Source organism: Vicugna pacos, chromosome 7 (genome assembly GCF_048564905.1).
Source record: "Vicugna pacos chromosome 7, VicPac4, whole genome shotgun sequence".
NCBI classification, from domain to species: domain Eukaryota; kingdom Metazoa; phylum Chordata; class Mammalia; order Artiodactyla; family Camelidae; genus Vicugna; species Vicugna pacos.
In genome coordinates this window covers 4527214-4552560 of record NC_132993.1, presented here as the reverse complement: position 1 = coordinate 4552560, position 25347 = coordinate 4527214, and the positions used below count along the sequence as shown (strand labels likewise).

General features: G+C 47.1%; 1 long non-coding RNA gene across 1 annotated transcript in view; it reads left to right on the top strand.

The window, feature by feature from the left end:
* Window positions 1–25347, top strand: part of LOC116278567 (uncharacterized) — a 51023-nt gene that overhangs the window by 20561 nt on the left and 5115 nt on the right. The gene's annotated exons all lie outside the window — the stretch shown is intronic.

Here is a 25347-nt window from a genome sequence, read left to right as displayed (position 1 = left end):
CACATCCAGCAGAGAAGTGTGCACAGAGAGATGACCGTGGAGGTCAGGGACCCGGGCTGGAGGGCGGGGGTCCCCAGCAGCCACACAGACAGTGGTGACCAGCTTATGGCCCTGCACTAGTTTAAGCCAGAGAATTTAATACAGAGCGTCACACCCAGCACAGTCCCCACAGAGCCACACAGCCGGAAGGCCCACGAAGCCCACCCTAGCTGCTGCTTCCTTTAGGGCTGGGCTCCAAATGCAGGAGGGGTGATTGGAGGTGATCCTGCCAAGAGCCCCCAAACCAGGCCATCTGACTGTAGCTCAGCCGTCTGAGGAGTGGAGCCAAGGAGTCCATGCAGCTTCTTCCAGGGACACCCCAGGAAGCAGAGAAAGAGGGTGAGAAACACTCTGGCCTCCACAGGCCTCCAGCCTCTACTCCACCTCCATTGCCTCCACTGGCCAGGCCAGTGCAGAGCTGGGACTCAAGAGGGCCTGGGGAATGTCGTCCCTACAACTCAGAAGCACAGGGACAGCAAGACGGGTGGGAGTAAGTGGGGACTGAGGGGCACAGCATTAATCCCACCTGGAGGAGTCCTGGGTTATGCAGAATCATCTAACTTCAGATACACTGTCCTGTTGTCCCCATAAAATGTTGAAATTTCCTGGAAGTTTAAATATCAGCCCTTCTCATGCAGCAGTATCAGCTCTGTCTTCCCAACGCACAGCATTTTATGTTCCACTTGCTTGGTGAGACCTGACCCCAAAGTGTGGCTACAGAGTCTTCATCTGAGAAAAATCCAGCATTCTTCCCTGATATTAAAAAAAAAAAATCCATAGTGAAATAGTCATCAAATGTTATTTCTTTAACATAATAAAAAAAATACCTAACAAAATCACTGAAACAAGAGAAGCATTCTCATTCAATTCTGAATGGACCAAGAATGACAAATATTGAAAAGGAGACAAGAATTTGTTTGATAATATAATCACCTACCTAGAAAACAAATTAAAATCGACTGAAAAAATGCTTAGAACTAGTAAGGTAATGCCACAAAGTGACTGTCTGGAAAATAAATACTCAAGACTTAATGCTTTTCTCATGTAACAGTGACCAGCTGGGAAATGAAAGGGAAGAAAGATGCGACTTGCAAACAATCAATGTGCAGCTGCTGCATAAAGGAGCTGACAAAACCTCAGCACAAGACTTGAGGAAAACACGAAAATAATCATGTCGGGTGATGGTTGTGAGGCTTTCAATCATGGACGAGTATTTACATAATTCGTGTAGCACTGTGGTTGGGAAGGTCGCCCTGGCTGCTGTCACTGAACGACATGCACAGGCTAACACTGCTTCTCCCGTTCCGTCCAAAGCGGGTTGTGGGACTGGGAAGGAAGGAGAGCGCAGGAAACCTGTGGGTCCCAGGAAGATGAAAGAGACATCCCGGCGGGAACTCACGCCCTCTCTTCCATTAAAATTAACCTGCGGAAGGACCACTGAAAGTCGTCATCAGCTCCGCGTGAACAGCATCTCTGCCTCCTGGAAGGGTCTGCGTTTTAATAAGCCTGCACCTGCACTGTGGGGAGTCTGTAAAGGATACGGAGCACTTTGCGGGGTAGGGTCTCTGCCCCAGCCCCACGGTGCCATCTTGCCTGCTTTGGTGTAGTGTTTCGAAGACTGTCTCCCAGAGATGTTCCCGAGGCAGATACTGCAAATACTACCGCCGATAGTATTCTAAGTATTACAATACTACCGCAAGTATCAGCATTTTCAGAAAGAATTCTAAAAACACATTTCCCGTAAATTGCCTCTAATGTTTCAGGTCTGCTCCAGGGAAACCTGCTCTGAAAGCTTTGAGCAATGAACCGCCATCGTTTAGATAACTGTCAAGTGCCTTGCTAATGTGAACTCGCTGGTCTCCACATTTAGCGCTTGAAAGACTGTGGTGCCAGATCCTTCCCTCTTTCAACAATCGTTGAATATCCAACCCTGGGAATTGGATCAGTTCGAGAAGTAGGGCATCTTAACCTTAAACGCCCACAGAGATATGCCCCATGGAGGCAAAGCCTAAGAATCAGGGAAAAAAACAATTTGAAGTAGTTGCTGTCTAGAGAAAGTTGGGAGCAGACAGATTTAAAAAATTTCTTTGTTCAATTTTTAAGTCTTTATACTATTTGACTTTTTAACTGATTGGAAACTATATTTGCCTATAATTACGGTAAAAATAAAAGCTGAATAAAACCCCCACAGGGCCTCATTTCCCACTTGCGGCCTCCCACCTCCCAGTTTGGGGTTGCTTTTTGGTCACCGCCACCAGCAGCAGCCCCAGCTCAGTGCTTCCCGCCTCCCCTTCTGACAGGACATTCTTCCTGCCCTGGTCCTCCATGCCGGAACTTCCAAATGTGGATTTCTTTTTTTTTTTTAATTTCAGCTTTATTGAGACATAGTTGACAAATGAAATTGTAAGATAATAAAAATGTACATCATAATTACTTGATATACATGTACATTGTGAAAGGATTCCCTCATTTGGTTAATTAATACACAGTCCGTCGCCTCATGTTTATCGTGTGTGTGAAAACTTTCAGCTTCTGCTCTCTTAGCAAATTTCAGTTGTGCAATCCAGCGTTGTTGACAATAGTCATCCTGTTTTGCACTAGCTCCTCAGACCTTATTCATCTTACAGCTGGAAGTGTATGCCCTTGAACTTACCTTTAACTAAAATTTTAAATCTTATTTCCAGGAGAAATCACTGGTAAAGTTAACCTTGGAAAATGTGATCAACACAGTTCTCTCTGCATTAGGCTGACCAGAAGAATAATTTTGACCTTTAGTGCCAGAAGGAAATTAAGCTGCTTGACTGAGCCAAAAACAATAAGTAGTCTTTCATTAAAGTGTGCCAGGCTTTGACGACGCATGAGGGAGGCTGCATGCAGGAAAAAGAAAGTTAACTTTGGACGTTGAGGAGAACAAGGGGAAGATGCAAGTTGTCTTGTAGCTTTTAGTTTTTCCTAATGGATCGATAAAATTGCTGTGTGTTTAAAATATATGTATATGTTTCTTATTAAATCACAGCATCACAGAGTATTATTAATAAAGGTGGTTTGGATTCACTCTGCTGGCTGTCCAGCTCTTATGTGGCTCAGAAGTTGAATGGGGAAAAAAAATGGCTATAATTTATTGAGTCCCGTCCTACATTTGGGGTTGCAAAATAGTGGTATTGTAATTCTACGGTTTAGTCAATTTTACTAAATATAATAATTTACAAGGGAAGTCATCCCTCTGTTTACTATTTGGGTGCCCAGTTGTTCTGTCCATGTGTGGAAGTTGGAATAATTGCTGGAGTCTCCTTTTGTTAGCTCAGTCTTCAAGATAATGCATTAGTAGCCTGTCAACTGTCATTGAAAGTGATCAATTAATTTTTATGTAAATGTGATTATGAGTCTTTGGACAAACATTTTGCATGTGTTTCAGTCCACTGCAATTCCTGTCTTTATTAGGTCTTAAGTTGTCCGATCTCTGGCCAGTGGGAACTCCTGAGTCATTCTAGCATGGCCTTAATAATCTTCAATAATTCCTTGCTGTTTGGTATATCAAGATGTTCCAGACTCTTCTATTTCTACCTCCAATCCAGAATCAGCCATTTCTCCTAAAATCTCTGGTCCCTTTCAGTGGGGAAACCATATGTCAGGGCTATCACCTGGAGGCTCGGGATGACCATGCATGGTGGTTGCTCGTTGGATTCAGATTTTATCAATGAAGAGAACTTTTCGGCACGTATTTATAAATCTGCACTTCCTTAAGATTTCTCTCTCTCTCTCATCTATCTTGAATTCATACAGAATTTAGAGTTCAAATTGAGAACAAGATTTTCACTTAACCACTTCTGTATTCCATCTCTGCCTTCTTTCTCCCACACTGAGAATCCTGGTTCTCAGCAACATGGGCAGTGATAGAATTTAAATCTCCCATAATTCTTTGCCTTATGCCACATTACACGTACTACAGCTTCAGAACTATGTACTAATGCTCCATATTAATTATGATTATCGAAAACACTGTCTGCATTTGCTCTCTCAACTCTCCATTTATTATGATTATACTACTTTCATATAGTCATCACATTCTCTAGTCTCTCCTTTTTAACACCCATTTATCTTAGTTTTACAAGTAACTGTACACTAATGATCATCACTAGTTCTTATGTTGATGTTTGCAGACGTTTAATTGTCTAAAACTCATTTTCTGGTAGATTCCTTAGAAAGACTTCAAAGGGATCATATTTCCTGAGTTCTTACACGCTGATAAGAATGTTTCTCTTTACATGTAAAAGTCTTTTTGCTCAGTATAAAATCTGTGGCTTCCATCTTTCCTTGAATATTGCAAGTATATTACTCTTGCTGCATAAAGTATTGCTACTAAAGAGCCTGATGATAACTCAGAATTCTCTACAAGTCACTTTCTCTTTCTTATCTAGAGACTCCAGGTTTATTTCTTCTTTTTCCTGAAAGTTTGTAATTTCACTAGAGTGTGCTTTGGGGTTGATCTTTGTGGGTCAGGATTCCCAGATACACTATGTTCTCTTTCAACACATGGTTTTTAATTCTTTGTTATTTTAGAAACGTTTTTCTTGAATTATAGTTTCTAGTATTTGTCCTGATCCCTTGCTTTGTTTTTCTTCTTCAGGGACTTCCGTTAGTCATGTGTTGGATCTTCTTTGTCTATCTTCAATATTGGTCACAATGTTGGATCTTTTTACTTTTTTCTTGATCCTTTTTCAATTTTTAAATTTCCCTTCTTTTCTACTTTTATTTTTGACATTGTTGCCTTTATTTGTTGTGTTTCTTCAAGTGTAAGCTTCATTTCTAAGGTTTTTTTCTTCTATTTCTAGTCCTTTTTAAAATTTCTGTCAGCTCATTTCTGAGATTTTCCAGTTTTGATGTGTGTTGTTGTTTTTCATCTTGTTTCACTTTCTTGACATCTTTTAGCTTTTTTGGAATAACCTTCAAAGATAGCCCCCAAGAGTCTGGCCACATGGCCATATGTCTTGTATAGTCCCCTTCCCTTGAGTGTGGCAGAACCTGTGAGTATACAGGGATATTGTTCCCCCTGATTAGGTTACATTACATGGCACAGGTTAGAATATTTTTCAGATATAGTTCAGATCCCTAATGAGTTAGCTTTAAGTTAGTGAAGAGAGAGAGTATTCTGGATGGGCCTGACCTAATCAGGAGACTATTTAAATGTGAATCTAGAGGTCAGAGTCCGAAAAATCAGAGAGATTCAAAGAGGTAGAGAACTCTCCTATTGTCCTTGAAAAAGCATACTGCAGCCTTGTGGAGAGGGCCAGTAGCTGGGAACAACAGGCAGACTCTAGGAGCCAAAGGTCTTAAGGACCCTAAGGAACTGAATCCCACTAGCAAGCAGTGAGCATGGAGAAAGACCCTAAGCCTCAGATAAGATCACAGCCCCAGCCAGTACCTTGATTTCCGCCTCATAAGACCCTGAGCAGAGGACCAGCTGACCTGTGCTTGGACTCCTGGCCCACGGAAACTGGCAGATAACAAACATGTCCTAAGCTGCTCGGTCTGGTCTCGCGTCAGTAGAGAACAAACACAGCACGTTGCAGTTTTGCCCCGTTCCATGGGCGTGTCTTTCCGATGCTCTTTCACTGTGTGTGGATGTTTTTCTAGTCCTTTTCTTCTTTCTCTAAATAGTAACTTTTGTATGAGATTTGACTTTGATATTTTTCTGCTGTTAATTTTTATATGAAGTCAGTTTTCCTGAAATTTTATGAGAAAGCTTTGTGCTAGTAGCTTTAAAAAATTTTTTTTTAATTTTTGGGGGCAAGAGGTGATTAAGTTTTATGTATTTATTTTTTGGAGGAGGTACAGGAGATTGAACCCAGGACCTTGTGCATGCTAATCATGCGCTCTACCACTGACCTATACCCTCCCCACAAAAAAAAATCATACCAGAGACCCTTCTGTTGTTTTCATGTAGCAGCCTGCTGATGGCATTTATTGGCTTAGTTCTCGATTATCTGGATGTTTTCTTTTCTTCATTTCTGTTACCCTGTGCTTCTCAATCTTGATTTTACTCCAAGCAATTTCTCCTCCATGTGGGGCCCCATCCAGGAAGGGAGTCCAGGTGGGCCATTTTCAAGAGTGCACGGGATTGGACTAATCCAGCCCTTTGAGGCTTTACTGCAGGACACTCACATTCTCTGCTGAAATGGTCAAAACTTCTACTTTCAGCCACTGTCTGCAGATGGGTCTGCGGGCTTCTACCTGCTGTTCTGTTAGGCACCCCATCACTCCTCTGCGCTCTCCCATGCAGATGCTCATACCGTCCAGGCCTCATGGCTTTAGTGGTTTGTCCTGGCTGCTTGTATTTAGGGGTTTATGAAGATACCTGGGCACCTAATTATCTGATGAATATTGTGTGTGGGGGTTTGTGTTTCCGATCCAGCTGTAGTTTCTTGGGAATTTGGGGAGATCCAAAGACACACCTCTCCCAAGAATTCTCCCGCTATCTCCTTTTTATAGCCTGGGAAAACTGGATTCCCAGAGTGGGTAACTAATCTGTGTTAGGTACACGGCTAGTGAGTGCAGAAGCCAGCATTTGAACCCGCTTCTAATTTCAGAGCCCTTATTTTTTTTCCCATCACATTTTGTTTAAAAACCACTTTTACTGTAGCAGCTCCCAGCTTTAAAACCTGACTGGGTTTCCCGTCACCTAAAGCAACCAGCCTGGAGCCCACCAGCATCCGAGGCTCTGCCCTGCATGCGCAGCCGCCCGGCTCTGCTCCCTGAAGCGCAGCCCCTGGTCTGGCCCGGAAAGGCAACTCCATTCCCTCCCAATCGGTTCCTCTTACTCGTCCTTTACCTCGTCTTCAAACTCCAGGTGAACTGCCCCTCTAATCAGCTGCTAGTGACTCTAGTAGTTTCTGGTGTTTTATTCACGATTTTGGAGGTGGTGTGACCGAGCAGGACCATATGGGGCCTTCCTGGGCAGACCCGTCCCCATGCCCCCGCTGCAGCCCTTCTCTGAAGGGCTCAGATCATAGTAGCACATGCCTGTTCCCTGAGTTTTTCAGATGCTAAAAGTCACCACCAAATGGAAGAAATCAACTATTTGATGATCATGAGCACGTGGCCCCCAGACCTCCTGGCGCCTAAGGATCGGTCACCGTCAACCAGTCAGGGAATTGCGCACAACTGGTCACATGCTCTGGCCGCCTCTCCCTCAGCTGGCCTCTGAAAATGCTCAGCTGAAACCTGTCAGGGAGTTTGCGGTTTGGGGGCCACGAGCCACCCACTCTCCTTGCTCAGCCCAGCAACAAACCCTCCTCTGCTCCGGGCTCCAACGTTTTGCTGTTTTTGGCCCCACTGTGTGTGGGGCACACGAACTTGCGTCCATCAGCAGTGGTATTTGGAGGCCTCAACCTGTGCTTTTCTGTACCTCCCTGTGTTTGTTTTCTGAAACTGCCACAAACCGGGTGGCTTAAAATAACAGACATTTATTGTCTCATAGCTGTGAAGCCTCGAATCCTGAAACTGGCATGCCGGCAGGGCTGTGCTCCCTCTGACACCTGCAGGGGAGCCCTCCTCACTTCTCCCCGGCCTCTGGGGCTTTCTAGAGATCTTGGCTTGTGGGTGCGTCACCCCCAGTCCTTGTCTTCACATGGCCGTCTTCTCATAAGGACACGAGTCACATTGGATCAGGGGCCAGCCTTACCCCAGGGTGACATCTTAACTAATCACATCTGCAGTGACCCTGTTTCCAAATAAGGTCACATTCTGAGGTAGGGGGTTAGGACTGCAGCATATCTTTTGAGGGGCACGATTCACCCCACAACACTCTCCTTCCGCCTTTCCTTCCACCCACTAGGGAGGGGACCTGTCTTTTCACTTTGTGTGTCAAGGGAGGAATGGAAGAGTGCGGGAAGAGAAAACTTGGAATGGTTAGGATGCGATAGGATGTCTTAGCCAGAAGCAGAGAGCACACAAAGGCTTCCCCTCCAGAGTTGAAAGAGGTAATTTCCTAAGCAGCGTGGCCTGGGAGGTAGCAAGGTCCCAGAAGGGGAGGGGCCGCATGGTGCTTGAGATGGAAGGGGTCACTCTCGCCTGGCGCCCTGGATCAGTCACAGCCAGAAAGCCACAGAGCGCGCTGGGTCTGAAGGCCATGCCCACTGACCGGAGAGCATGTCCCAGTCCTTTCCTGGGCCTCGGTGTGCTCAGAACTGTGTATGGCACCTAGCGTGTTAGTGGGAAAAACAAGGAATCTGAAGGAGACTGGATACCAGGGTACAGGCCCTGGTTCCATCATGCGAGCCAGACACACGGGCCTCAGCATCGGCCCCTAAACCACGCAGAGAAGAAGCATCAAAATCACTTTCTGGGAGAATGAAATAAATGAGGTTCCCAGTGTGCCCAGCCCTGGGAGGGCTTCATAAACTGTATTGCCTTTCTCCCCTGCTCCCTCTCTGAGCCTCAGTTACTTAATCCGTAAAATGGGGATCACAAAATCTTACCACGGTGGGGAGGGCGTAGCTCGGTGGTGGAGCGCGTGGTTAGCCTGCACAAGGTCCTGGGTCACCCGGCAGCAACGGCTGTCTTGCCGACATACTCCTCCAGCCTTCCTGGACCAGGGAATCTAGAGGACGTTGGCCCGCCTCCCAGGGACTCCTCGGGCAGCCCTCAGCTGCGTCCACTCTGTCATCCCATCTGGCGTGACACAGTCCACCAGGGTGTCCCCATTGTTCGTGATGCCCTCCATGGCGGGTGCCTGGTCTGAGGACTGTCATGTTCCTGCGAGGCTGGGAGCAGCCACAGCCCAAGTCCTGCTCCCTTCGGCCCTTGCTCGTGTCTCTGGTCCGGTGGTTCACAGTGCTGTGGGGTGGGCTTGAGTGTATCCAGAACCCACACCTGCTCTGGTTGTCTGAAGGCGCATGCACGCATCAGACAGTCAGCAAGACTTGTGAAAAGCACGTCTGTGTGCGAGGCCCACGGGAGGAGCTGAGGGGACTCTGAGGAAGCACTGCCTTTCATGGAACCCAAGACTTGATGGATTGTGTGCACATCAGCGTCTTATTTACTGGCGAGAAAGAAAGGCCCTGGTGGTTAAACTGACGTTTATCGATTGTAAGATGTGTCCTGATTTCAGGGTTGTTAAAATGCCAAGAGAAGCTGTGATGAAATATTACACAGGCACCAGGTCTCCTTTTAAAGAGCTATAATCTTCTCGGGAAGAAACAACACAAGCACACACTCACAAGCTGGTGACTCTCAGAGGAAGGGCAGGGATTTAGATGCTTGCTGAGGCTAGGAGTGGTTGTTGGTGGTTGGGTCTTGAAGTCTGGGTTGGACCAGTACCATCCAGGTGGAGCTGAGGAGGGCCACGGAGAGGAGAGGAGAGGTGCGGACTCAGGCAGAGCAGTGGCGTGAAGGTAGGAAGGTGTCCGAGACAGAGGAACAGGAAACGATACAGCGGGAAGGGAGCCTCACTTCCAGGTGCCAGTCATCCCTGAGGAGCTTAGGGCTCATCCTTTAAGCCATGGGAGCCAGAGACAGTTTTAGAGCAGGGGAGGGCCACACTGAGCAGTCCTGTGGGAATCTGGCAGAATACGTGGAAGGATAGGGGGCAGGCGGGGGACCGGTTTCAGAGACAACGTCAGAAGTCCAGCAGGCACGCAGCGGAGAGATGAACAGCTGTGTGCAGTGAAAAGGAAGGAATGAAGGGAAAGTCGTACAGAAAAATAAACGAGCAGGACTTGCTTGGGAACAGGACTGGGTGTGGACGTGAAGGTGCAGAGTAAGGGACTCCTGGCGGGGAGGGCATAGCTCAGCAGTAGAGCGCAAGGTCCTGGGTTCCATCCCCAGTGCCTCCACTAAAGTAAATAAATAAATAACCCCCCCCCCAAAAGAAACCAAACAAACAAAGAATACAAAACAGAGTAAGGGACTCCTGAGGCCCTATTTCTCGCCACCAGCCTTCTTGATCAGAACAAAAGAAAGCCCGCACCTACCTGGTGACAAGGCGCCCACGGCCACTCCAGGCTGAATCCTATTACGGTTGCCATAGTTTTCTCATCCACAAAGTGCTTTCAGTGATCCTGACATCTCTGGCGATACTATACCGGAGACTAAAAGTCCATCCTGTTATTGTAAGTATCTGAGACATTTCATAAATAACGTCATTCGGTTTTGCAGCCTTCCCATATAGTAAAGCAAGGGCAAGCTTTACTCTCTGCCCATTGAGAAGTAAAATGACCTTTATAAAAATTACGTAAGTCAGAAGCAAACCTGGGAATAAATCCAAGGTTCCCTGATTCGACATTTAAATAGAAGGGTGTATATTTGCTGTAGCCCTTGGCGCTGTCGATAAAACAGAACAGAGTACTGTGTACCTGTTAAGAACCCCGTACACTCTAGGCAGTGACCCAGGAGAGAGGGTTTATTCACGGGAGCGGAGTATCCTTGTGGAGAGATTCCACAGCCATCGCTGATGCTGTGGGCAGGGGGTGGGCTGGACGTGCCGTGGGCAGAGCTGGCCACCAGACGCGGCAGTGGTGCCCTGGATGGTATCCAGCCTTGGGTTTTATCGTGTTGGTTTTGGAGGCTCTCAGAGAAAGCACTTCTTGAGGTCAGAGTCCAGGGGAAACACCGTACAAGCAGTTTTTTCTTTCTTGTTCTTCAAATGAAACTGTACACTCAAGGGTAAGTCTGGTGGTTCCATAGTATCTATTCCGAGTGGACTCTTTCCATTGGTGTCCAAATACACGTTGAGAACCTTCTATGTAACAGAGCCCAGATCTGGTCTAGGGGGTGGAGATGCCACAGAAAAAACCTGAGTCTGTCCTCAAGAAGCATCATTCAGTAAAGGGAGAAGAGCTGAGGGAAATAAACAAGTAAAGAGGACATGTCCATGGTCTAGGGGAGGAGTGATGGTCCAGGGGAGGACTGATGGTCTAGGGGAGGAGTGATGGTCCAGGGGAGGACTGATGGTCTAGGGGAGGAGTGATGGTCCAGGCAAGGGGTGATGGTGCAGGGGAGGGGTGATGGTCCAGGCAAGGGGTGATGGTGCAGGGGAGGGGTGATGGTCCACACGAAGGATGATGGGTCACTTGAGGGATAATGGTGGCCTGGATGAAGGTTTTAGCGTTAAAGATGGTAGAGCTAAGACAGGAGAAAACTTAGTGAGCTCAGGCTTAGAAATTGTATGGATAGTTACCCAGGGAAAGAGTGTAGACAGAGAAGAAGCCTGATGGATACAGAGCTTTGGGTCCAGATGCCGGGAGGATGGAGAGGAGGAGACGCTGCGTGGAGAGGAGGGAGGGGAGAGCCTGGCAAGGGCTGTCTCTGGTCAGGGGAGACGCTGCTCTCGTGAAGGAAGGACCAGCCGCGCCACAACTGCTGAGAGGTGAGCAACAGATTGGCTTTTCAGTTTTGGAAATGTGGAAGTAATGAACAACTTTAAAAAATAAAAGCTCTTTTCTGTGAAATGGCAGGGCAAAAGCACGAGTAGACTGGATTGAAGGCAAAGTCGGGGTGGCAACAAATAGAAACAGCAAGCAGAGACCTCTTTTTCTTGGCGACTTGGAAGTGGGCTGTGGAGATGGGGTCGGGGGGTGGGAAGGATGTGAGGTTGTGGGGAGTTTGTGTGAAGATGGTGCAGCAGAGTCTAGGGGTCAGGGGGGCGGGTAGGCAGTGCAGGAGGGAAGGGGTGCCGCCAGGAGGGACGTCCCTGAGCTTGTGAGGGACGGGCATCCGGTGTACTTGGGGAGGGATGGCTTCAGAGTGGAGCAGGGACAGGCCAATCACTGTGACGGATGTTTCTGGTGCAGACACGGGGACCTCATGGGACTGGTGTCCGGAAGATGGCAGGTTCTCATCTGATTACCCCTATCTCATCGATCAATTTCAATTTCGGTGAGAGGTGGGGGTGGGGGAGGGCCGCTGCAGGCTTTAGGAGGCGCGGTGGTGGTGAAGCCGCCGGCTGGGAGAGACGGGAGTGCGCGCACCAGCAGGGGTCAGGCTGCTCCGGTGCCTGGTGGAAATCGACCACCAGCGGCCTCGCCCACGACGTCTAGCAGCAGATGTTGGTGAGGGGTGGTTGCGTCTGATCCTAGCTGGGCTTCTGCAGAGAGAAATGAACAAGGGGAATTGGGAGTTCTTGAAGGAGCTGTTATAGTGAAATCTAGGCCCCGGGAGGCCGGAAGGAGGAGGATGGGGTGCGGGAAGCGGGGAGACAGGGCTGCGGACTAGAGGTCTCATCTGGGGGGGCGGGGGTTGCTGACCCGGGTCCAGGCCAGCAGGCTGTACTAGCAGGTGGCGGTCGGTGTGAGTGTGAGACTGAAGTTTCCAAAGTGGTGGGGTGTTTGGTTAAGTCGGGTGTTCGGCTGGGTGAGTGGGTGGCCGAGGTGGGATGTACTGAGGAGGTGAAGGACCTGGGAGGCCAGGGCAGCACACAGGCACCCAATGGGGTTGTATTAGTGCAGGAAAAACATGGCTTAGTTGATTTTTTCCCCCTAAAAGGCAGGAAATAAAAGCCAAAGGAAAGAAAGCCAATCTTCATTGCGAGGATCTGAGGAGCCGAGGATCTGAGGAGCCAAGGACCCAGAGAAAAGGTGTCTGTAGGGAAGTAAGCCTGACGTTCGGTCCTGTCTTCCAGCTTCAGGACTTGAGGGGGAACAGATGGGGGTTATGACGGAAGCTAAATCCTGTGCCCATCGGGCAGGAGGGCCCAGGAAGCACTCGGGCTGGCTTGGAGAAAGGACCAGCAGAAATAGCCCATCCCGCTAATGTTTGAAATGCAATTTGAGATGAGAATGAGGTGAGCATTGAAGGGGTCAGACATTAACAGAAGGAAATGGTCAACAGAACAGGGGGCCCAGTAATCCACTAATATAACTGGTGAGAATGTGCTCCCAGCTTAAAATTTCTCAGGCCCTGCCAACTCTTCATTTTAAGCTGGGAGCAAATTTTCTCTTGTTTTATTTGATTGTTCAGCTTGCAATATAAAAACGTTTCACTGGATAAGAATTCCTTGGGTGAATCAAGGCTCTCCAAGAGGTGGATTGGTTAAATATTGAACAATAAATTATCTGTAGAAATTAGAGGCAAAAGTGACAAAATGTTTGTCTTGGCAAAGGGGCGGCTCCAGTCACAATTCTGCTCCCGTCCCCTCTTGGCCACTCTGTCCTTTGGTTTCTTCCCACTTGTAATCTTAGCCTTTCCTTTATCGAGAACTTTGTTGACCTTTTTTTTCCCTCTTTTGTTTCCCTCTTTTTCTACCTCCATGCAATTGCCTGACAGATTCTCGGGTAATAACAGCCATTGAGAAAGAGACACTGTTAGTACTTATGGGGTTGCAAGGATTAGAACCCCTGGGGGCAGTAAAACCCTGTAAGAAGTCCGGTGTCCCCACTCTGCAAGGAGGGAACTGAGGCACAGAGATATGCAGTGATTTGCTTTTAAATCCTGGAAGTTTGGGAGCCAAGAGGCAAACCCGGGCCCTTTCCCGCCCCCTGGCTGCCTCACCCTCACGCTGGGCTGGCGCGGCCGACAGAGACAGGGATTCCCAGCGCTGAGCTGGGGTCCAGCCTTCCCTCCACTGGCATGTCATTCACTCACTTTCTGTCCAGCAAAGACTTATTGAGGACTGTTCTGTGCTGGGAGCTGGGAACTTAAGAGAGGAAGGGACAAACGAGATCACGGTCTCAGAAGGAGGAGGACAGCTGGAGGAAGGAACCCTGGGGCTCGGCAGCAGACTTGTCACCACACCTAAGGGTAGCAGGAGAAGCCCTGGAACAGCCCAGATGCCACCTAAGAGAAGAGCTCACTGTCACGGCCAGATCACAGAACAGTAGCCATTTAAAGTGATGTTCCTGGAGACAGGAAAAAAATGTTCACGCCATGATGCTCGGTGAAAAAGGGCAGCTGCAAAAACTGAACCTAAGGTCTGATAGCAGTGCTGGGTTTTGTAAACCACAATTCTACTAGAGGTTATCTGATGCACTGAACACCTTCCATTGGCCCCTAGATCATCTCTCCACCTGCTCTGTGCCCGGAGGCTGACCTGTGTGGGCCCCTTGACCTCTGACTTCCAGTTGGCTTTGCCCAGTGGAAGGCAATTGGGTGGAAGGAGGAGAGCGAAGTGGGGAGTATGTGCCACCCAGCCTGGCTGGGACCTCCACCCCCAGCTCCTACAGATTCTGTTAATGGCCACCCTGCACCTCATCAGGCTGGGGAGTAAAGGTGCCTTGGGTCACCCACTCCAGGGCCCTGCACCTCTTTTGGGGCTTCACACCCTTGTAAATGGGCCGTGATTAATCTCTCCTCACATGACCCACATTGTGGGAGCCAACTGGTTTGCAGGTCATTTTTGTTCTTCTCTCATATGTTTTGCTAGTTTTCTATAATAGGCACCTTCTGGGGCACCTGTCAACTCAGGACTCCCCATTTTCTCTGAGAACTAGTGTCCACACTGGGGCACAGGGGTGACCCACAGCTGAGTGCGCTGGAGTGGAGACCTAGGGCAGCTGGGCCAGCAGATGCTGTGTACCGGAGTGCCCAGGCGGGACTGGAGAAAGGCTGGCCGACCCTGTGGACGGACATCCTGGGGACGAGGAAAGAGGGATGAGAGAAATAAGTGGGTCAAGGGATGGCCCTGGACCCTAATGTCCTCGCAGATCCCAGTTCCAGTCCTTCGGAATACCTGGCATCAAAGCTGCCTTTGAAGTCCTTGACCCCAGCCCTATAGCCTTGTAATAACCCCCCCCCCTTTTTTTTTAGCATAAGTCAGCTTGAAATAACTTCTGTCACTTGGAACCAAAAAACTCCCGAATACTGCAACCATGAATTACTTTCATGATTATAAAGTACCTACAAAAGACGTATTTTTATTTTCTATAACTTTTTACTTTGAAGTAATTATCGACTCACAGGAAGTAGCAAAAATAGTACAAAGAATCTCATGTTCTCTTCACCCAGCATCCCCCTAATGGCTTCAAAAGGACAGAATCAGGAGCAGCAGACTTACATGGCTGCATGACTGTTAGCTAGACTGCAGACTTAATCAGTGCTCGTCTTAAACACGCACTCATTTGTATGTGTGTCCAGTCCTATGCAGCTGTATATCAAGAACAGATTCATGTATCCACCACCATAACCAAGACACGGAACTGTCCTGTCTTCAAAAAAGACCCCCTGAAGCTGCCTTTTTGTTTTCGCACCCACCTCCCATAGCCTCTCCTCGAAACCACTGATCTCTTCTCCATGTCTGCACTTAAATTTTGAGAATGTTGCATAATTGAATTATACAGTATGTACCCTTTAGAGATTGACTTTTTTTTTTTTACTAAGCAAAACACCTTCGAGATCCATCCAACTTGCACGTACCAACAGCTCAGTTCTTCTTCTTACGGAGTAATATTCCAATATGTGAATGTATCCGAGTTTGTTCAACCATTCAGCCATAAAAGGACATTTGGGTTGTTTCCAGTCTTTTGCTGTTATGAATTAAGCTACCAGGAACCTTCATGCACAGGTTTTTAGGTGAGCATAAATGTTGTATCTCAGGGATAAATGCCCAAGGGTGATGACTGGGTCATATGGTAAATGCATGTTTAGTTTTGTAAGAAACCGCCAGACGCGTTTCCAGATTGGCCACATCGCATCCCCACCATTGATGGATAAGAGATCTGATTTCTTATTCCTCTGTTTCCCTTCTTTGGCCTTCTAGGGGGCCACTTACAGTTTTTTAGAATCCTGTTTTATTTTATCTTTAGTGTTTTTGAAGACCAGAGGATAGCTGAGTGGAGACGCAATTAGGGCACAGGCAGTTGGGTGTGATGCCCAGAGAGCAGATGAGAGTGTGGCTCTGGCTGTGCACGGGGTGCCCTCGGCATCCGGATGGTGTTTAAAATCATGGGAAAGATGAGACCACCCAAGGAGAGAGAAGAAGCCTCAAGACGGGCCCTGAGTGAAACACATGGCCCTGGCGGGGAGCGGAGCGGGGGCCAGCAGCAGCCTGCAGGAGGAGCCCCCAGGGTGCAGGGGGGATCCCCTCTGTGTTTCTTTAGAGACACGCTTAGAATGTTTCCAACCAAATTAAGGTAATAGGATATACATCCTCTTCTGCCATCAGTTGTACAAATTGCCTTGTGGAGAATATTCTTCCTCGTCATTAAATATGCTCTCACATGAGTTTAATGATTGTATCCTTTTCCATCGCATGGATGCATTATGATTTACGTCTTTTAAAAGTTTCTCCTCGAAGAAAAAGAACGAAGCTGGAGAAATAACCCTTCCAGGCTTCAGACAATACCACAGAGCTACTGTAATCAAAACAACATGGTATTGGCACAAAAATAGACATATGGATTAATGGAACAGATTGAGTGCCCAGAAATAAACCCACAGACCTACAGTCAATTAATCTTTGACAAAGGAGGTAAAATCAAAGGAGAAAAGACAGTCTCTTCAGCAAGTGGTGCTGGGAATGCTGGACAGCCACGTGTAAATCAATGAAGTTAGAACACGCCCTCACTCCATACACAAAAATAAATTCAAAATGGCTCAAAGAGTTAAAATAAAACAGGACATCATTCTCTGACATACATCATAGCAATTTTTTCCTAGGTCAGTCTCCCAAGGCAATAGAAATGAAAGCAAAAATAAACAAATGGGACCTAATTAAACTTATAAGCTTTTGCACAGCAAAGGAAATCATAAGCCAAACAAAAACAACCTACAGACTAGGAGAAAACGTATTTGCAAATGATGTGACTGACAAGCCATTAACTTGCAGAATACACAAACAGCTCATACAACTCAATAACAAAAACAAAAACAAAAACAAGCAACCCAATCAAAAAATGGGCAGCAGACCTAAACAGACATTTCTCCAGTGAAGTCATACAGACGGCCAACAGGCACATGAAAAGATGCTCAATATCACTAATTATCAGAGAAATGCAAATCAAAACTACAGTGAGGTATCACCTCACACTGGTCAAAATGGCTGTCATCAAAAGGTCCACAAATGGTAAATGCTGGAGAGAGTATGGAAAAAAGGGAACCCTCCAGTGGGGAGGGTATAGCTCAAGTGGTAGTGTTCATGCTTAGCATATACAAGGTCCTGGGTTCAATCCCCACTACCTCCTCTAAAAATGAATAAGTAAACCTAATTACCTCTCTCCCTAAAATAAATAAATAAAAAGTGCCACACATTTGAAAAAAAATTTTAATAAAGGAAACCTTCCTACACTATTGGTGGGAATGTAACTTGGTGTAGCCACTGTGGAAAATAGTATGGAAAATTCCTTAGAAAACTAAAAATAGACTCACCATATAATCTAGCAGTCCCACGCTAGGGCATATATCTGGAGAAAACTCTAATTTGAAAAGATATACGCATCCCAATGTTCACAGCAGCACTATTTACCATAGCCAAGACGTGGAAACAATCTAAATGTCCATGGACAAATGATTGGATGAGGAAGATGTGGTGGGTATATATATATACTCAGCCGTAAAAAAGATGAAATAATTTGCAGCAGCATGGATGGACCTAGAGATTTACCGTACTAAGTAAGTCAGACAGGGAAAGATAAATATCATTTGATATCACTTGTATGTGGAATCTAAAAACAAGAATAACACAAGTGAACTTATTTACAAAACAGAAACAGACTCACAGACACAGAAAACAAACCTTTGGTTACCAAAGGGGGAAGCAGGGGAGGGATAAATTAGGAGTTTGGGATTAGCAAATACCAATTACTATATACAAAGTAGATAAACAACAAGGTCCTGCTGTACAGCACAGGGAACTGTATTCAAATAGCTTGTAATAGCCTATAATGAAAAAGAAATATATGTATAACTGAATTACTATGTTATACACAGAAAGTAACACAACATTGTAAATCAACTATACTTAAGTAAAAACAAAGTTTCTCCCAGAACTTTGCCCAAGATCAAAGTCAAGTGTACTGGTCTATATTTTATGGAAATGTAACCAAGCAGGACTGTATGGGGCCTTCCCGGGACAAGCCACTCCCCTGTACCCACAGCCCCTTTCTGAAAGTCCCAGGTAATAGTAGCTCATGCATATTTGCTGAGCTTTTCAGATGCTAAAAATCACCACCAAATGGAAGAAATCAACTACTTGGTGATCATGAGCATGTGGCCCCCAGACCTTTGGGCACCTAAAGATCGACCACCATCGACCAATCAGAGAATTGTGCGTGAGCTGATCACAGACCCTGGGACTCCCTTCCATCATGGCCTTTAAAAACATTCAGCTGAAACTTCAGGGAGTTGGGGGCTTGGGGGCGTGAGCCACCAGTCCTCCTTGCTTGTCCAGCAATAAACTTTCCCTCCTCCGAGCTCCGATGTTCCAGTGCTTTTTGGCCCACGGTGCATTGGACACATGAACTTGCATACAGTAACAGAAATATTTCTCGGTTTTTGGAACTCAGGATGGCAGTTGCTTCTCTTTAATCCTCTTGCACTTCTGCTGTTTCCCAGAATTCTTTAAAGCACATCACAAATTCATCAGTGTCTCCTGGTTCTCTGCAATATCACAGTCACGTGATCTCCCCAGTAAAAGTTAATGTTGGTGAGCCTAGCTCTGGTGTAGGTCCAGGTTGTCCTGTGCATCCTCACATCATCCTGTTTAACCCTCAGATCACCTGAGCACTGTTCGTATTATCCCCTCTTAGAGGTCAGACCGAAGTCTCAGAGAGTGGGTGTGGCTTGCTCCCATTAGAGCAGCTGGTGTGCGGACAGCTTGGCAAACCCCAGGTCTTTCTGACTCAAAGTCTGATGCATCGCGCAGCCTTCCTTGGGCTGGCATGTGTTCTGACTTTCGTGGTTTGAAGACCGTGGTCCCTGATAGAACAGAAGCCAAATAAGGCTTCAGCAGCTCTGTGGTTTTCATCTGTTAAATTTCACCATCTGTCCCAGGCAGGGGGCCTCCTTCTCGTTCCTGTTTCTCTGAGCATAGCTGAAAGCTGTTTTAAAAATTGACCGGGGGTGGGTGGGGACAGCTCAGGGGTAGAGTGCATGCTTAGCAAGCACGAGGTTCTGGGTTCAATCTCCAGTACCTCCAGTTAAAAAAAAATGTGTGAGCCTCAGTGCAAGGTGGCCGTTAGTCCTGACAACTGGTTTAGCCTCTGCCCTTCTCTGACTGTGTCCTGGATTATCAAGCAGTATTTGAGAAAGTGGTTTGAAGTTAGGCTGACCTGAGTTTTGGTGTTGAATCTTGGCAAGATACCAGCTCTTTCCAGCTCTGAGCCTGAGTGACCCCCTCTCTCCATGCCTCAGTTTCCTCCGGTGAACACAGCCCCTCCCATCTTCCATGCCCTGTGTAGTCCTGCCCACTACACACCTGGGCCGGTCCTGAGACCGAGGAGTGATGTACCATTCCAGCTCTAGGCCTTGGGAAGACCTGGGGCCACTCTTTTGTGCTCCAGGAAGCTCCAGGCCATCATGGAAGAAGTCCGTTAGCAAACCCACGTGGAGAGGCCTGGAGAAGAGCCACGCAGAGCCCCCGCTCAGCCCGGTTCCCAGCTGAGCCACCAACATCTGGAGGCTCCAGTGCAGGCCAGCCCCTTGGTGGCCTCAGCCTTGATGGAGAGCACCCAACAGAGTCTCGTCAAGCGAACTGAGTCACAGAATCAAACAAGCTAATTGAGTGGCTGTGGTTCTAAACCACTGAGAGTGGGTGGTTTGTACACAGCAGACCTTGAAATACTGTTAACTAGTGGAGGGGCAGTGAACTTAGTGTCCTGGAGCTGGGAGCTTCTTGTAGGCCCTGAGCCACTGGGAAGGGGACCCTGTCTTGTGGGACAGACAGTCCTTTTCCACGGGACCTGGGAAGATGCAGCTGGCCTTACCTGCGCAGGGAGACTGAGGTGAGGGCTCTATACTGTTCAAGCTGTCCCTTTGCCTCACGAAGCATCCCCACCTCCATCAGCAGGTTAATTGTTCCCTGTCCCACAGGTCTGGGCAAGGGAGTGGTGACCAGGAGGCCTGAGCCAGCTCAGCCAGGGCCACTCAAGGAGGAGTGACAGACATTTATTTCTCATCAGATCAGGGTGCTGGCAGATTTGGGGTCTGGTGAGAGCCCACTTCCTGGTTCACAGACAGCCGTCTTCTTGTGGTGTCCTCACATGGCAGAGGGTAAGGGGGGCTCTCTGGGGTCTCTTTACAAGGGCGTCCTCATGACTAATCACCTCCCAAAGCCACCCCCCCAAATATCATCACAACTGGGATAAAGTTACTACCAGGCAACGTTGAAATCTACATGCAAGAGACATCGAACTTAATGTTGCCAGATGTAATTTCAACATATGGGTTTGAGGGGGGCACAGTCTTTAGCACACCCCAAGGAGGGCCCTGGGGTGCTGTCCTCCATGGGGGGACATGGGGTCAGATTTGATCATGAGCCTGTGTTATGTCCCTGACACACAGGACTTGGGGTAAATCATATTGCCGTCCTGTTAAATTGTGTTATAGTTCACATGCTAACGCTCTTCTTCTGCAGTGATGATTTGCAGGTGAAAGCCATTTTCATACTTAAGGTATCATTTTCCTGAGTTTTGAATCCATTGAGACTTGGGTGCGTGTGGCTGAGGGACCGGGCTCCTGAGAAAAGATCAGCGGGGTCCTGACGTGTAAAGGCACCCCCAGTGTGAAGCCCAGTGTGTCTGAGCAAGCTGGGGGGTTCCTCGCAGTTTGGATACTTTAACGAGAAGAAAAAGTGGTTGCGACAATGAGAAACCTGAGTTATGGTCAGATCATTCTGGAAATTGCATGAATACTTCATTTCGGCATTCACTGATTTCTTTCAACAGCCTGCGCTGACACCTGAACTGTTTTTCCTTTTCCTTTCCATGGCCATTAATAACCAGTTTTAGTGATTAATTCCTACCTGGTTCCACCAATCTTAAACTGGGTATCTCTTGAACATACAGTTCAGTATCACCTCATGCTAACTCTATTGTTACTGAGCAACAGCTTTATAGTTTCTAATAACATCCCATTTAAATTGGCGTTTCAGTGGGGAGGGTAGAGCTCAGTGGTAGAGTGCCTGCTTAGCATGCATAAGGTCCTGGGTTCAATCCCCACCACCTACCCCCAAAATAAACATAATTACCTCCCCCAGCCCCCAATCAGAATAAAATAAATAATACAATAAAAAAAAGATTTAAAAAAGTTGGTGTTTCAGATCGCTGCCTGGCAGAACTTGGTTAAATACAAGGTATGACCAGCTCCCAAAGCCTTTAAGTTAATAATGACATTTGCACAATATACTGATATAAAAAGACCTTCTCCACATTAGGATTAGAGCCAGAAATACTAAAGCAGATCAAATATTAAACCAGATCTAAGGCTGCCTTTTTTTTTTACTGCTATTAAAACAAACATAAGAGGTTTGCTTTCAGCCAACTAGCATCATCCCCTGCATTAAATTAGTGTGGTTTTATGGTGTTTGGGGATTTAGTTTGTAAAATTGTTGAGAAGGTGTAAGAGTTCAAACTTCCATAAAGGTGGAGCACTTTATATTTGTGTCTTTAAAGAGCTGTTAAAACAAAGAGGATCTGACTCTACGCTAGAGGTTCTCACGTACTTTGCCCCTTGGATGGAGGCTGTACATTTCTGAGCTGCAGCACCCAGAGGTCGGTGTCAGGAAGGTGGCAGAGAGATGCCACACCCACATGAGCAGGCACCTCTGAGCAGCTCTGCTCTAGAGGGAGAGGCTTCCAGGGCAGGAGGGAGAATGGGTTGGGGGTTATCAAGGGAAAAGTAGAACAAAGGTGGCAAATGTGTAGCATGCAGACCCCCCACCGCCTCTCTGTGCCTGCAGTAGGCATTGCTAATCAATCATAGAGGGAGGGAGAGAGAAAGGGAGAGAGAGAAGGGGAGGGAGGGAGAGGGAGAGAATGAACCCGTTTTTTGGAGATTTTTATGGAGGCTTCATCACAGAGGCATGATAGATGGTTAACTCCATGCCCAGCCCTCCTTGCCTCTCAGGAGAACAGGTAGGGGACGAGGCAGGTACAGGGGCAGGATATTCTGAGCGTCTGATCACTACTATCAGCCAGGGAATTCCAGAGGATTTCAGAGCTCTGTGCCAGGAACCCTGGCAGAGACCAATAAACATGCATATTTTCTGTTACCACATAGAGCAACAGTCTGACACGTGGGTTAAAGCCAAGATCTGGTCGTAGTTGTTACCTGATTGTGTAGTGAAAACCCTTTACTCATAAATTGGGTTAGTGGCAGCCTTTTTCTGAGAATTCTGGAGGACTGCAATTCTCCCGGTGACAAACTTCCCTCCAAGGATGCCCTTTGTTCTGGGTCCTAGAACCCAGGACCTTGCCTGGAGCAACTTCCACGTCCCAGATGCGTGGGTTGCAGAATCCACCTTCTGTCTCTGAAACTGAAGATGTGCTGGGGTTTCACTCTTCCTGCGGGTGTTCTTTTTCTTGTCTCCTGCCTTTTCCCCATTCTTCGTCGGGTGTGACCAGTGATCCTGTGCACCCGGGAATCTTAGCCTGGTGGGTGTGGTGGGGGAGAAGGACACAACAGAGCGTATTCTCGGCACAAAGACCTTTCTGGTCTTCCCTCACTACCCCGGCGCTGCTTGGTGGTTTCCGTGATCCCACTGACCTGTGATACAACTTACCAGGTGGGGTGGTTTCTCACGTCTCTCCCTTGGTTTCTGTTGGTCCCAGCTTCTCTTGGCATTCAAATGAAACATGACCCCTGGGGGCCATGTTTGGGGGGAGCAAGACCCATGTGCTGGACCCGGAACCAGACTCAGGCTCCTGAGTTTGGGGTCAGCGAGCACCGGACTGTCCCCACCCCCTACACGCCCACCGAGCAGTCAGGGTGGCGGGGGCCACTTACCTAACTTAGAACCATCCAGAGCCTTTCCAGCCTGCACAGAGGGACGTTTACTCTCTCCAGTGTTCTATTGCATGAATTTCTTTCCTTATCTTTAAAGTCGTGGTAAACATACATAACATGAAATTTCCCATTTTAACCATTTTTAAGTGCATAGTTCAGCAGTGTTCAGCACGTTGTGCAACCATCACCACCATCACCTCCAGAATGTTTTCATCTCCCTAAAACTGAAATTCTGACCCCATTAAACACGAACTCCCCATTCCGCCTCCCACCACCAGCCCCTGATGACCTCCATTCTACTTTGTCTCTATGAATTTGGTGACTCTAGGACCTCATATAGGTGGAAACATAGTATTTGTGTCTTTATGATGGCCTTATTTCATGCCACATATCCTCAGGATTCATCCACGTTGTAGCGTGTAACAGGGACACCTTCCTTGTGGAAGCTGAAAAACATTCCATTCATGTATATACTGCATTTTGCTTATCCACTCATTGGTCGATGGACACCTGGCTACAGCATTCACTTCACAAACGTTTTTTGAGTTCCACGCGCAAGGGTTGCTACTGGAGATAAGATTGCTGCCGAGGTAGGGGCTCCCTGCCTTCCCAGAGGGGAGGAGGCACTAAATAGTAATGGCCCAAAGTGATGGCAGTTTCTTCCTGGTTCACTAAGACTCCAATGAAGAGACTATACTCAATTAATGTATCCTTCACAATTTTTACTAAAACCGTTTGGCACCTGATGAAAAAGGAATAAAATAAGAGGCAGTGTGACTGGAAAAGCTTGCAAATCTCCGTACCCACTTTAAACCTTTGAGAGGGTCCTCCTAATGGTAAAGGCAAATCAAGCTGTAGACAGCAGTGCTCATCACTGACTATATTGTTTCTAGCTGCCGTGTAGGAATGGCTAGACCAGTATTTCTCCGTGTTCCCTGGATCAGCGGCGGAAGTGTCTGGTTTTCTGTGCTGTCCCAGGGAGCAGACCCCGAGCGCCTGGCCGCAGGCTCCAGTGCACACGTTTGCCTGCGCTCTGTTAATCCACTTTCCTCTTGTCACCACGTGCCCTTTACTCTGCAAACATCTCGTGAAATGGCATTTTTTAAACCCTGTTCAGTTTCTCACTGCATCCTGAGACGTGTCTTCTTTACCAAGAGTGGTTGCCCTGGAGATTTGTGAACGTGTCAAAAATGCTCTGCCTTAGACAGAGGCCAGACAGGAGCCTCAGTGGTCCCTAGTTTCAGTGGGGTTCAGGCAAAGCCCCCCAAGATGCCCTGCCTCCTTACAGACATCTATACATCTGGTGACTGAATTGTTCTAGGTCTCCCTCTTGTGGGCCACCTGTGAAATAAAACACATCAATTATTTTTAATAGATATGATGGAGAATCTTACAGATTATAAGGAATCGATTTCTGTGAATCCTGTGGGTTGACTAGGACCTTTAACTTTTCATTACAAAATATCACCAACATAATAAGTGTATAGAAAATATATAAAAATACCCGGGTACCTGCACACCAGCTTCATCAGATCTTAACATTTTGCCCCATATTTACTTTAGATCTTAAAAAAAATAAAATAGATACATTTGAGGTCCCCTGTGTATCTCCCTTTCTGCACACAAAGAATAAGGTAACCATTATTCTGAATTTGTATTTATTACTCCCAAACTTATTTTTATACTTCTCTATGTATACATGTATCAAGGCAATAAAACTATTATTTTACTTTTTTTAAACTTTATACAGATGTTATGATGCTAGATGTTTTCTTTTGCTATCCCGCTTTTCTCCCTCAATATTATGCTGTTCAAGTTTATCTTTGTGGCTCCAACTCAGTCATTCTCTTCTGTATTCTGCCGATTGTATGAGGACCACAATATACTTACCAGTTCTCTTATGAAGTATTCAGGCTGCCCTGAGTTTTCCTCACAACAAGCAATGAGGTACCAAAGATTCTTATACTTGCCTCCTGTGTATTTCTGTGAATTCCTCTAGGAGGAATTGCTGGGTCATTGTATTCAGTTTCTTCAACTTTTCTGCATGTTGCCAAATTGCTCAGGGAAGAATTGTACCACTTTCCATTCCACCATCACCCGGAGCTCTTTTTGGTCCTCTTTCCCATCTGCCCTCCCGGCGGGCAGCGGGAGGAAGAGATCCCCACCATCCCCACTATTAACTGAGCTCTGTGTTCAAGCCTCAGCATGAATAGCAACAACCTCACCGGTTTAACAGGGAATCAGCGGTGTGGGAATCTGCCTAAGGCCACCAACGCAGTGAGCAAAGAAGCACTGAACCCAACACAGCCTCTTCTGTCTGACCCCAGAGCTGAACTGCAGAAGTCCTTAAAGACTCACCGGGCAGGACACTGGGGGGATGGAGGGAGGGGCCCCTTCCCCTGAAGCCCGTTAGCCAGGTGGCTGAGAGCTGAGAGAGAC